Consider the following 8,255-nt stretch of genomic DNA (forward strand, 5'->3'; position numbering starts at 1 on the left):
GGGGGGCGCCAGGCAAGCAGGGAGGCTCGTGGCGTGGCGCGGTGGCGCGCGCGCCGGGCACGCTCCCCTCCCTCTGTCGAGGACGAAGACGACAGAGGAGGAGGCGGGCTGGGCCGCCTGCTGGCTGGGCCGGCCTGCTAGGCCGCTGGGCTGCACAGGAGTTAGGCGCCAGGTAGTCCAAGTAGGGTTTTCCCCTTTTTGTTTTCTTTTCTAATTTTTCTGGCATTTGTTTTGATTTAATTAAAATATTAAATCATTTTATTACCTTATGCCAATTTTTGCAGGAGCTAGATATATTATTCCAGAGCTCCCCAACAGGTGGCATAATTTTTTGGACATATATTAATATATATAACTAATATATTTCCAATGCAAATATTTATGCATTAATTCCAAATGTCCAAAATAAATATTCATGAGATCCTAAAAATATTGGTTTGATTTTTATCTCTGTCCAATATTTTCAGAGAGCAACATGAGCATTTTCTTGGACACTTTTGGAGAAATTTTTATTTGGGTCATTTTCAAAATGATTCTGAGGGTTCCACCAATCCTCAATTCAAATTTAAATGAAAATTTAAACATGATGCACAAATGACTAGCTAGGCTAGGTCATACCAGACTAGGGATGTGACATTGCTCCAGTAGGCTGCATGATTTTTTGTGGAATTTTTGGAGGAGTGTAGATATGAATTTCATCAAATTTGGCAAATCTGGTCCAAACTTGCAGAGACTGAATTTTGAAAAATTTGAAAAGAGGAGGAGTGGATCAAGATGGTTCTGGGTTGTGGGTACAAAGGACTATCCAGGAGAGTTGGTTTGAGGTCAAAACTCAAATGCAAAAGGGTACTTGCTTTGAAAATCACTCAGGCTCCAAATAATTTTCAGAAATGATTTGAGGGAAAAAATAATTAGAATAGAATCCAAAACTTGCTTGGATTAGTTGGGACAGAGAACTTAGGTTGATCACAAGGAGGAGGGGAGGTTTTGGAGGGGTTTTACCACATGGGCAAAAATGCAAAGTCATGGGTGGTTTTCAAGATATGAAAATCCCAAGTTTTTCATAGAGTTTCTTTTTAAAAGAAAAAGATTAAACTCCCAAAATAAATTTGAGAGGGAACCAACAGAGAAGAAGTTTCAAAATATCAAACACCAAAGTTCGAAAAAAATAAAATCCTTGCCAAAGCAAAGGAAGTATTTAAGAGGAAGGATTTTCTGGAACAAAATTTTTTAAATGGCCTCTTTTCAAAAACCACAAAGTTTTTGATAAAAACCAAACTAAAATTTTGGAGTGTCACACGTTTCTCTCTCCATCATCTCCGGAAGAAGATCCCCCGAAGATGAACTCTCCTGAGAGGGGCTACGAGCCGGACTGCAAGATATATGTCTCAGTTATTATTCTCAGAGATAAAACATGATATATTTACCAAAGTACTTTTGTTCACTTACATCTCGGTTGAGGGCTGGCCCCCCTGCGGGTGCTGTACGGTAAGGACGCCCTCTGGGGCAGGGCCCCTTTGCGAAGGTTTCTTCCCTCGTTTGGAAACCTCCGCTTCCGAGTATTTGGAGGCGGCCCTTTTCTTCCCGTGGGGAGAGGGGATTCTAGATTCACCTCCCCGATTATCCTCCTTCACGGAGACACTAATTCCCCCGTTTTGGATGTGTAATGTATGAAGCCCGCTTTCGGCTTCTCTATTCCGCCCTTCATCTTCTCCTGATGGCACTTGATAGGGTGCGCGCTCAAGCATCCTGGTTAGTACAGGATCCGGCGAGCCTTCAGGAAGGGGGGCCGAACACCTGATCCTCTCCGCCTTTCTTATCCATTCCTGGTCGAGAGCAATTTTTCAGAATAATGTTATGATATAAAGACGACATGTTTGGTCGCGGAATTACTTACTTGGGTATCTGGATGGTTGTAGTTGAGACCCGCATCCTCGGTGGTGTCCGGACACTTTATTCGTGATCCGAAGAACAATCCATACATCCCTTCGAGCGTCATGCCGAAGAATTGTTGAATAGTTCACGTTCCTTCCGGGTTGAACTCTGACATATGGAGAGATCGACGTTGGCACGGCAGGACCCGACGAACTAGCATTACTTGCATTACCTTGACAAGACTGACATCCCTCTTAAGGAGATCTTGAATGCGGCTTTGCAATGTCAGCACGTCATTATCTGGCCCCTGGTCCAGCCCCTTGTTGACCCATGATGCCAGTTGGGGCGGAGGGCCCGAGCGGAAGGCGGGGGCGGCAGCCAGCTTTGTGCCTCGGGGAGCTGTGATGTAAAACCACTCCCGTTGCCATAAGTCGGACACCTCCGGGAAGGAACCCTTTGGCCATAGGGCGTCGACGCCTTTGCTTATTATAGCACCTCCGCACTCCGCGTGCCGCCCGTCGATCATCTTCGGCTTCAGATTGAAGGTCTTGAGCCATAAGCCGAAGTTTGGGGTGATGCGGAGGAAGGCCTCACACACGACGATAAACGACAAGATGTGAAGGATGGAATCTGGAGCTAGATCATGGAAATCTAGCCCGTAATAGAACATGAGCCCTCTAACAAAGGGATCAACACTGAAGCCTATCCCTCAGAGGAAGTGGGAAATAAATACGACACTCTCATTGGATTCGGGAGTGGGGATGACCTGCCCTTGAGCAGACAGCCTGTGCGGGATTTCAGCGGTCAGATACCTAGCCTCCCTAAGCTTCCTGATGTCCTCCTCTGTGGCAGAGGAGGCCATCCACCGGCCTTGAAGGTTGGATCCGGACATGGTTGGAGGTCCGAAGCGCTTAGCCTGAGCCTTGGGTGTTGGAACTCGAGGTGGGGGAAGGGAAGGATCGAGCATGGGAAGAAAAGGACAGGCCTTGGCCCCTTTATAAAGGGGGTGAATGTCAAGCGTCCTCCACGTGACCGTTTGGAACTTGCCTAAAATCGAGGAGTCATACTAACAAGCACAGTTCGGTTACCCACACCCGTATTGATGAGAATCCCGTGATAAGGGGAACACGATCTCTTCTTTGACAAGACGTGCCAATAAAACCGCCTCGCAACACGTGCGGTGGCAGGCTGGGAAAAACAATTCGTAATGACCGGGCCGCGGCATGATGTCAAGCTATGAAAAGTTGTCAGCAGATTAGATTTGTGGAATATTTTGCTCTCTAAGGTGATATGTGGAAATTATCTTGTAGAGCCAGACACGATCCTCATATTCAAGATCTTCTATGAAGTATTCAGAGAAGGAACCCGCCTTGCAATGCCGAAGACAATCTGCGCACCGGACTTATCGTCATTGAAGTCTGGTTTAGGGGCTACTGAGGGAGTCCTGGATTAGGGGGTCCTTGGACAGCCGAACTATATACTTTGGCCGGACTGTTGGATTATGAACATACAAGATTGAACACTTTGTCCCGTGTCCGGGTGGGACTCTCCTTTGCGTGGAAGGCAAGCTTGGCAATCCGGATATGTAGATCTCCTTCTCTGTAACCGACTCCACGTAACTCTAGCACCCTCCGGTGCCTATATAAACCGAAGGGTTTAGTCCGTAGGACAACAACAATCAGACTCATAGGCTAGCTTCTAGGGTTTAGCCTCTATGATCTCGTGGTAGATCAACTCTTGTACTAGTCATATCATCAAGATCAATCAAGCAGGAAGTTGGGTATTACCTCCATCGAGAGGGCCCGAACCTGGGTAAACATTGTGTCCCTGCCTCTTGTTACCATTAGCCTTAGACGCACAGTTCGGGACCCGCTACTCGAGATCCGCCGGTTTTGATACTAATAGCCGTAAGAGGAAGCTATCTCCTGTTCGTCATCAAACATGCATTGTTCCCTCTAGAACCACGGGCCTTCTAGTGAGTTGCTCTGGTTTGTGAGGGGTGTGTGTGCAAACTTTCATCAAACATGCCAAAATTTTACCACATCATCTTGGTGGCATGACATTACATCAAGCAAGGTTTCAAGTTTTTCTGATCATTTTTTTAATTTTTTGGAATTAAAATGCCATGGCACTCCATGCATGTGTCCATGCCATGAGACCAATATGTTTGAAAATTCCATCTAATTTACTGCACATGGAATTAAGTTGCACACAAGTACACAAATATGATTTTTTTTTCAAACTGTTATGGTTAGCCGTTGCATGTAGATGTAGTTAAAATTTGAATTATGGTCATTAAATGGCTCGAAAATCACTTAAATGTCTTTAAAAGGTCAAATGACCCACGAAATTTTCCAAATTTTCACATGACAGTTGTATTAGTGCACGTTGAATGTAGAAAAAAATTGAAGGCTGTAAGAGGAAGTTATCTCCCGTTCGTCGTCAAACATGCATTGTTCCCTCTCAGAACCACAAGCCTTCTAGTGAGTTGCTCCGGTTTGTGGGGGGTGTCCAAAATTTTGTCAAATAAGCCAATTTTTACCACATCATCTTGGTGGCATGACATTACATCAAGCAAGGTTTCATGTTTTTCTGATCATTTTTTTTAATTCTTGGAATTTAATTGCCATGGCTCTCCATGCATGTGTCCATGTCGTGAGACCAATATGTTTGAAAATTCTCTCTAATTTACTGGACATTGAATTAACTTGCACACAAGTACACAAATATGATTTTTCAAACCGTTATGGTTAGCTGTTGCATGTGTATGTAGTTCAAATTTGAATTACGACCATTAAATGGCTAGAAAATCACATAAATGTCTTTAAAAGGTAAAATGAACCCTGAAATTTTCCAAATTTTCACATGACAGTTGTATTCGTGCACGTTAAATGTAGAAAAAATTTGAGGGCCATAAGGGGAAGCTATCTCCCGTTTGTCATCAAACATGCATTGTTCCCTCTCAGAACCACGAGCCTTCTAGTGAGTTGCTCCGGTTTGTGAGGGGGTGTCCAAACTTTCATCAAACAAGCCATTTTTTTACCACATCATCTTTGTGGAATGACATTACATCAAGCAAGGTTTCATGTTTTTCTGATCATTTTTTTCAGAATTTAAATGCCATGGCACTCCAGGCATGTGTCCATGCCGTGAGACCAATATGTTTGAAATTCATTCTAATGTACTGCACATGGAATTAACACGCACACAAGTACACAAATATGATTTTTCAAACCGTTATGGTTAGCTGTTGCATGTAGATGTAGTTCAAATTTGAATTACAGTCATGAAATGGCTAGAAAATCACTTAAATGTCTTTAAAAGGTCAAATGACCCCTGAAATTTTCAACATTTTCACATGACAGTTGTATTAGTGCATGTTAAATGTAGAAAGAGTTGAAGTCCATAAGGGGAAGCTATCTCACATTCATCATCAAACATGCATTGTTCCCTCACGGAAACACGAGCCTTCTAGTGAGTTGCTTCAGTTTGGGAGGGGTGTGTGTCGAAACTTTCGTCAAACATGACAATTTTTTTACGACATCATCTTGGTGGCATGACATTACATCAAGCAAGGTTTCATGTGTTTCTAATCATTTTTTATTTTTTTGGAATTAAAATGCCATGGCAATCCATGCATGTGTCCACGTTGTGAGACTAATATGTTTGAAAGTTCCTTCTAATTTACTGCACAAGGAATCAACTCGCACACAAGTACACAAATATGATTTTCAAACCGTTATGGTTAGCCGTTGCATGTAGATGTAGTTCAAATTTGAATTACGATCATTATATGGCTAGAAAATCAATTAAATGTCTTTAAAAGGTCAATTGACCCCTGAAATTTTCCAAATTTTCACATGACAGTTGTATTAGTGCACGTTAACAAACATAGAAAAAATTTGAAGGCCGTAAGAGGAAGCTATTTCCCATTCATCATCAAACATGCATTGTTCCCTCTCGGTACCACAAGCGTTCTAGTGAGTTGCTCCTGTTTGTGAGGGGTGTGTGTCCAAACTTTCATCAAACAGGTCAATTGTTTTACCACATCATCTTGGTGGCATGACATTACATCAAACAAGGTTTCATGTTTCTTTGATCATTTTTTTATTTTTTGGAATGAAAATGCCATGGCACTCCATGCATGTGTCCATGCCATGAGACAAATATGTTTGAAAATTCCTTCTAATTTACTGCATATGGAATTAACTTGCACATATGTACACAAATATGATTTTTCAAACCGTTATGGTTAGCGTTGCATATAGATGTAGTTCAAATTTGAATTACGGTCATTAAATGGCTAGAAAATCACTTAAATATCTTTGAAAGGTCAAATGACCTCTAAAATTTTCCAAATTTTCACATGGCAGTTGTATTAGTGCATGTTAAATGTAAAAAAATTAGAAGGCCGTAAGGGGAAGCTATCTCCCGTTCGTCATCAAACATGCATTGTTCCCTCTCAGAAACACGAGCCTTCTAGTGAGTTGCTTCGGTTTGTGAGCGGTGTATGTCCAAACTTTCGTCAAAAATGCCAAAAATATTACAACATCATCATGGTGGCATGACATTACATCAAGCAAGGTTTCATGTGTTTCTGATCTTTTTTTAATTTTTTGGAATTTAAATTCCATGGCACTCCATGCTTAATTGTGTCATAGCCGTTAGACCCAATATGTTTGAAAATTCCTTCCAATTTACTGCACATGGAATTAAATTGCACACAAGTACACAAAATATGACTTTTCAAACCATTATGGTTAGCTGTTGCATGCACATGTAGTTTAAATTTGAATTACGGTCATTAAATGGCTAGAAAATCACTGAAATGTCTTAAAAGGTCAAATGACCCCTGAATTTTTCCAAAATTTTACATAGCAATTGTATTAGTACTACAAATTTTCTCGTACATTTAAAACACCATCCGTTGCCACTTACTCCAAATTCGTCTTTCACAGCTATTAAAAAATATCCACAACATCACACACAATTTTTTGTAGGAACCGTTTGCGACGAAAATTTCTAGGTCTATTTAAGTCTTCCTCCTTAAGCTTCACCGGCTCATCTGCTCTAGTGCCGGCAATCCGTGAATCCACGAATCCCCATCCCCATTCCGCACCCCCTTCGTGCAAAGATGACGTCGTGGAAATGCTTCATGAAAGCTCATATGATGGTCGCGTCCTCCCCGAGCGCCGCTGCCTGCACCGAGAGTGCAGCCACCTACGCCGAGAGTGCCGCCGCATATGCATTGAGCATGGCTGCATCCGTCGAGAGGGCGTCTACGGTAGCTGACAGGGCAGATGTTGCCGCGACTACGGCTACAAACACCGAGAGCACTCGAGCTGCCATCGGTGCTGCCGATGTCGCCCTGGCCTGGGTTGAGGCCATCCACACCAAGATCGAGGATGCACACCAAGTTATTCCATGCCACCTCGGAATCCAGCAAGCAACCCACGTATGAAAAGGCGGTGGTGGCCATGGAGCACATGCTTCCTCATGAGATTGCCGAGCGGCAGCTCGAGATGCAAGAGGCGGCGGGGATCGAGGAGCATCGGAAGGAGGAGTTGCGTGTGGCTGAGGTCGAGGTAGAGAAGAGTCTGACCGTCAAGGAATTGGCGGTGGCGTACCAACGCGAGCTCTGGGGCATCCACTACTAGAAGTACTACAACCTTGAGGATGAAACCGAGGACGAGGACGAGGACGCTATGGACTTCAGCAGCGGGGACATGGAGTCCACCAACGGCAGCATTTCGCCAGGACAACTCATTGACCTCTCTTCTCACACCGGCGATGCATAGGCCTGCACGGCGGCGGATTTTCTAAAATTATGCGTACTTAGGCTTTGTTTTTAATGCTGGTCTTTTGATAGAGCAAAGTTTAGGTCAACAAGCTCTGTTTAATTAATAAAATTGCTCGATTCAGTGAGTGTGGTCTGTGTGTTGTACGCTCTTTTGTGTGCCAAATTAGCAAGCGATGTTAAATTATGCAATGATGTACCCGGGGAAATTTCCACCAAAATTTGAATTATCAAACTCATCCCATGCGCGTAAAGCAGAAGAATTGTCTGTGATGCACACAATCATTCAAAGTGAATAGTGTCTGGTGGCACCGTGCGCAAAGTTTCCCTCCACATTTCCAAAATTTTGGCCTACCGCCAAAATATCTACCCCCGCCCCCTCCCCCCTCCCCCCTTCCCCACCCCCTTTTCTCCCCGACCACAAGTCACATTTCCCCTGTTTCCTCCTTCCTTCCTTCCTTCCTTCCTTCCTAAGCTATAGTAGCTTCCTCACTTGCTTCCTCGCTCTCGCCATCTAGCATCCTACCGTCGGGGTCGCCATGGTCTTCTTCAATGACCTCTCCAGCGGTTCATCCTCTGATGA

Source organism: Triticum dicoccoides, chromosome 1B (assembly GCF_002162155.2).
Source record: "Triticum dicoccoides isolate Atlit2015 ecotype Zavitan chromosome 1B, WEW_v2.0, whole genome shotgun sequence".
In the NCBI taxonomy this organism is placed as follows: Eukaryota; Viridiplantae; Streptophyta; class Magnoliopsida; order Poales; family Poaceae; genus Triticum; species Triticum dicoccoides.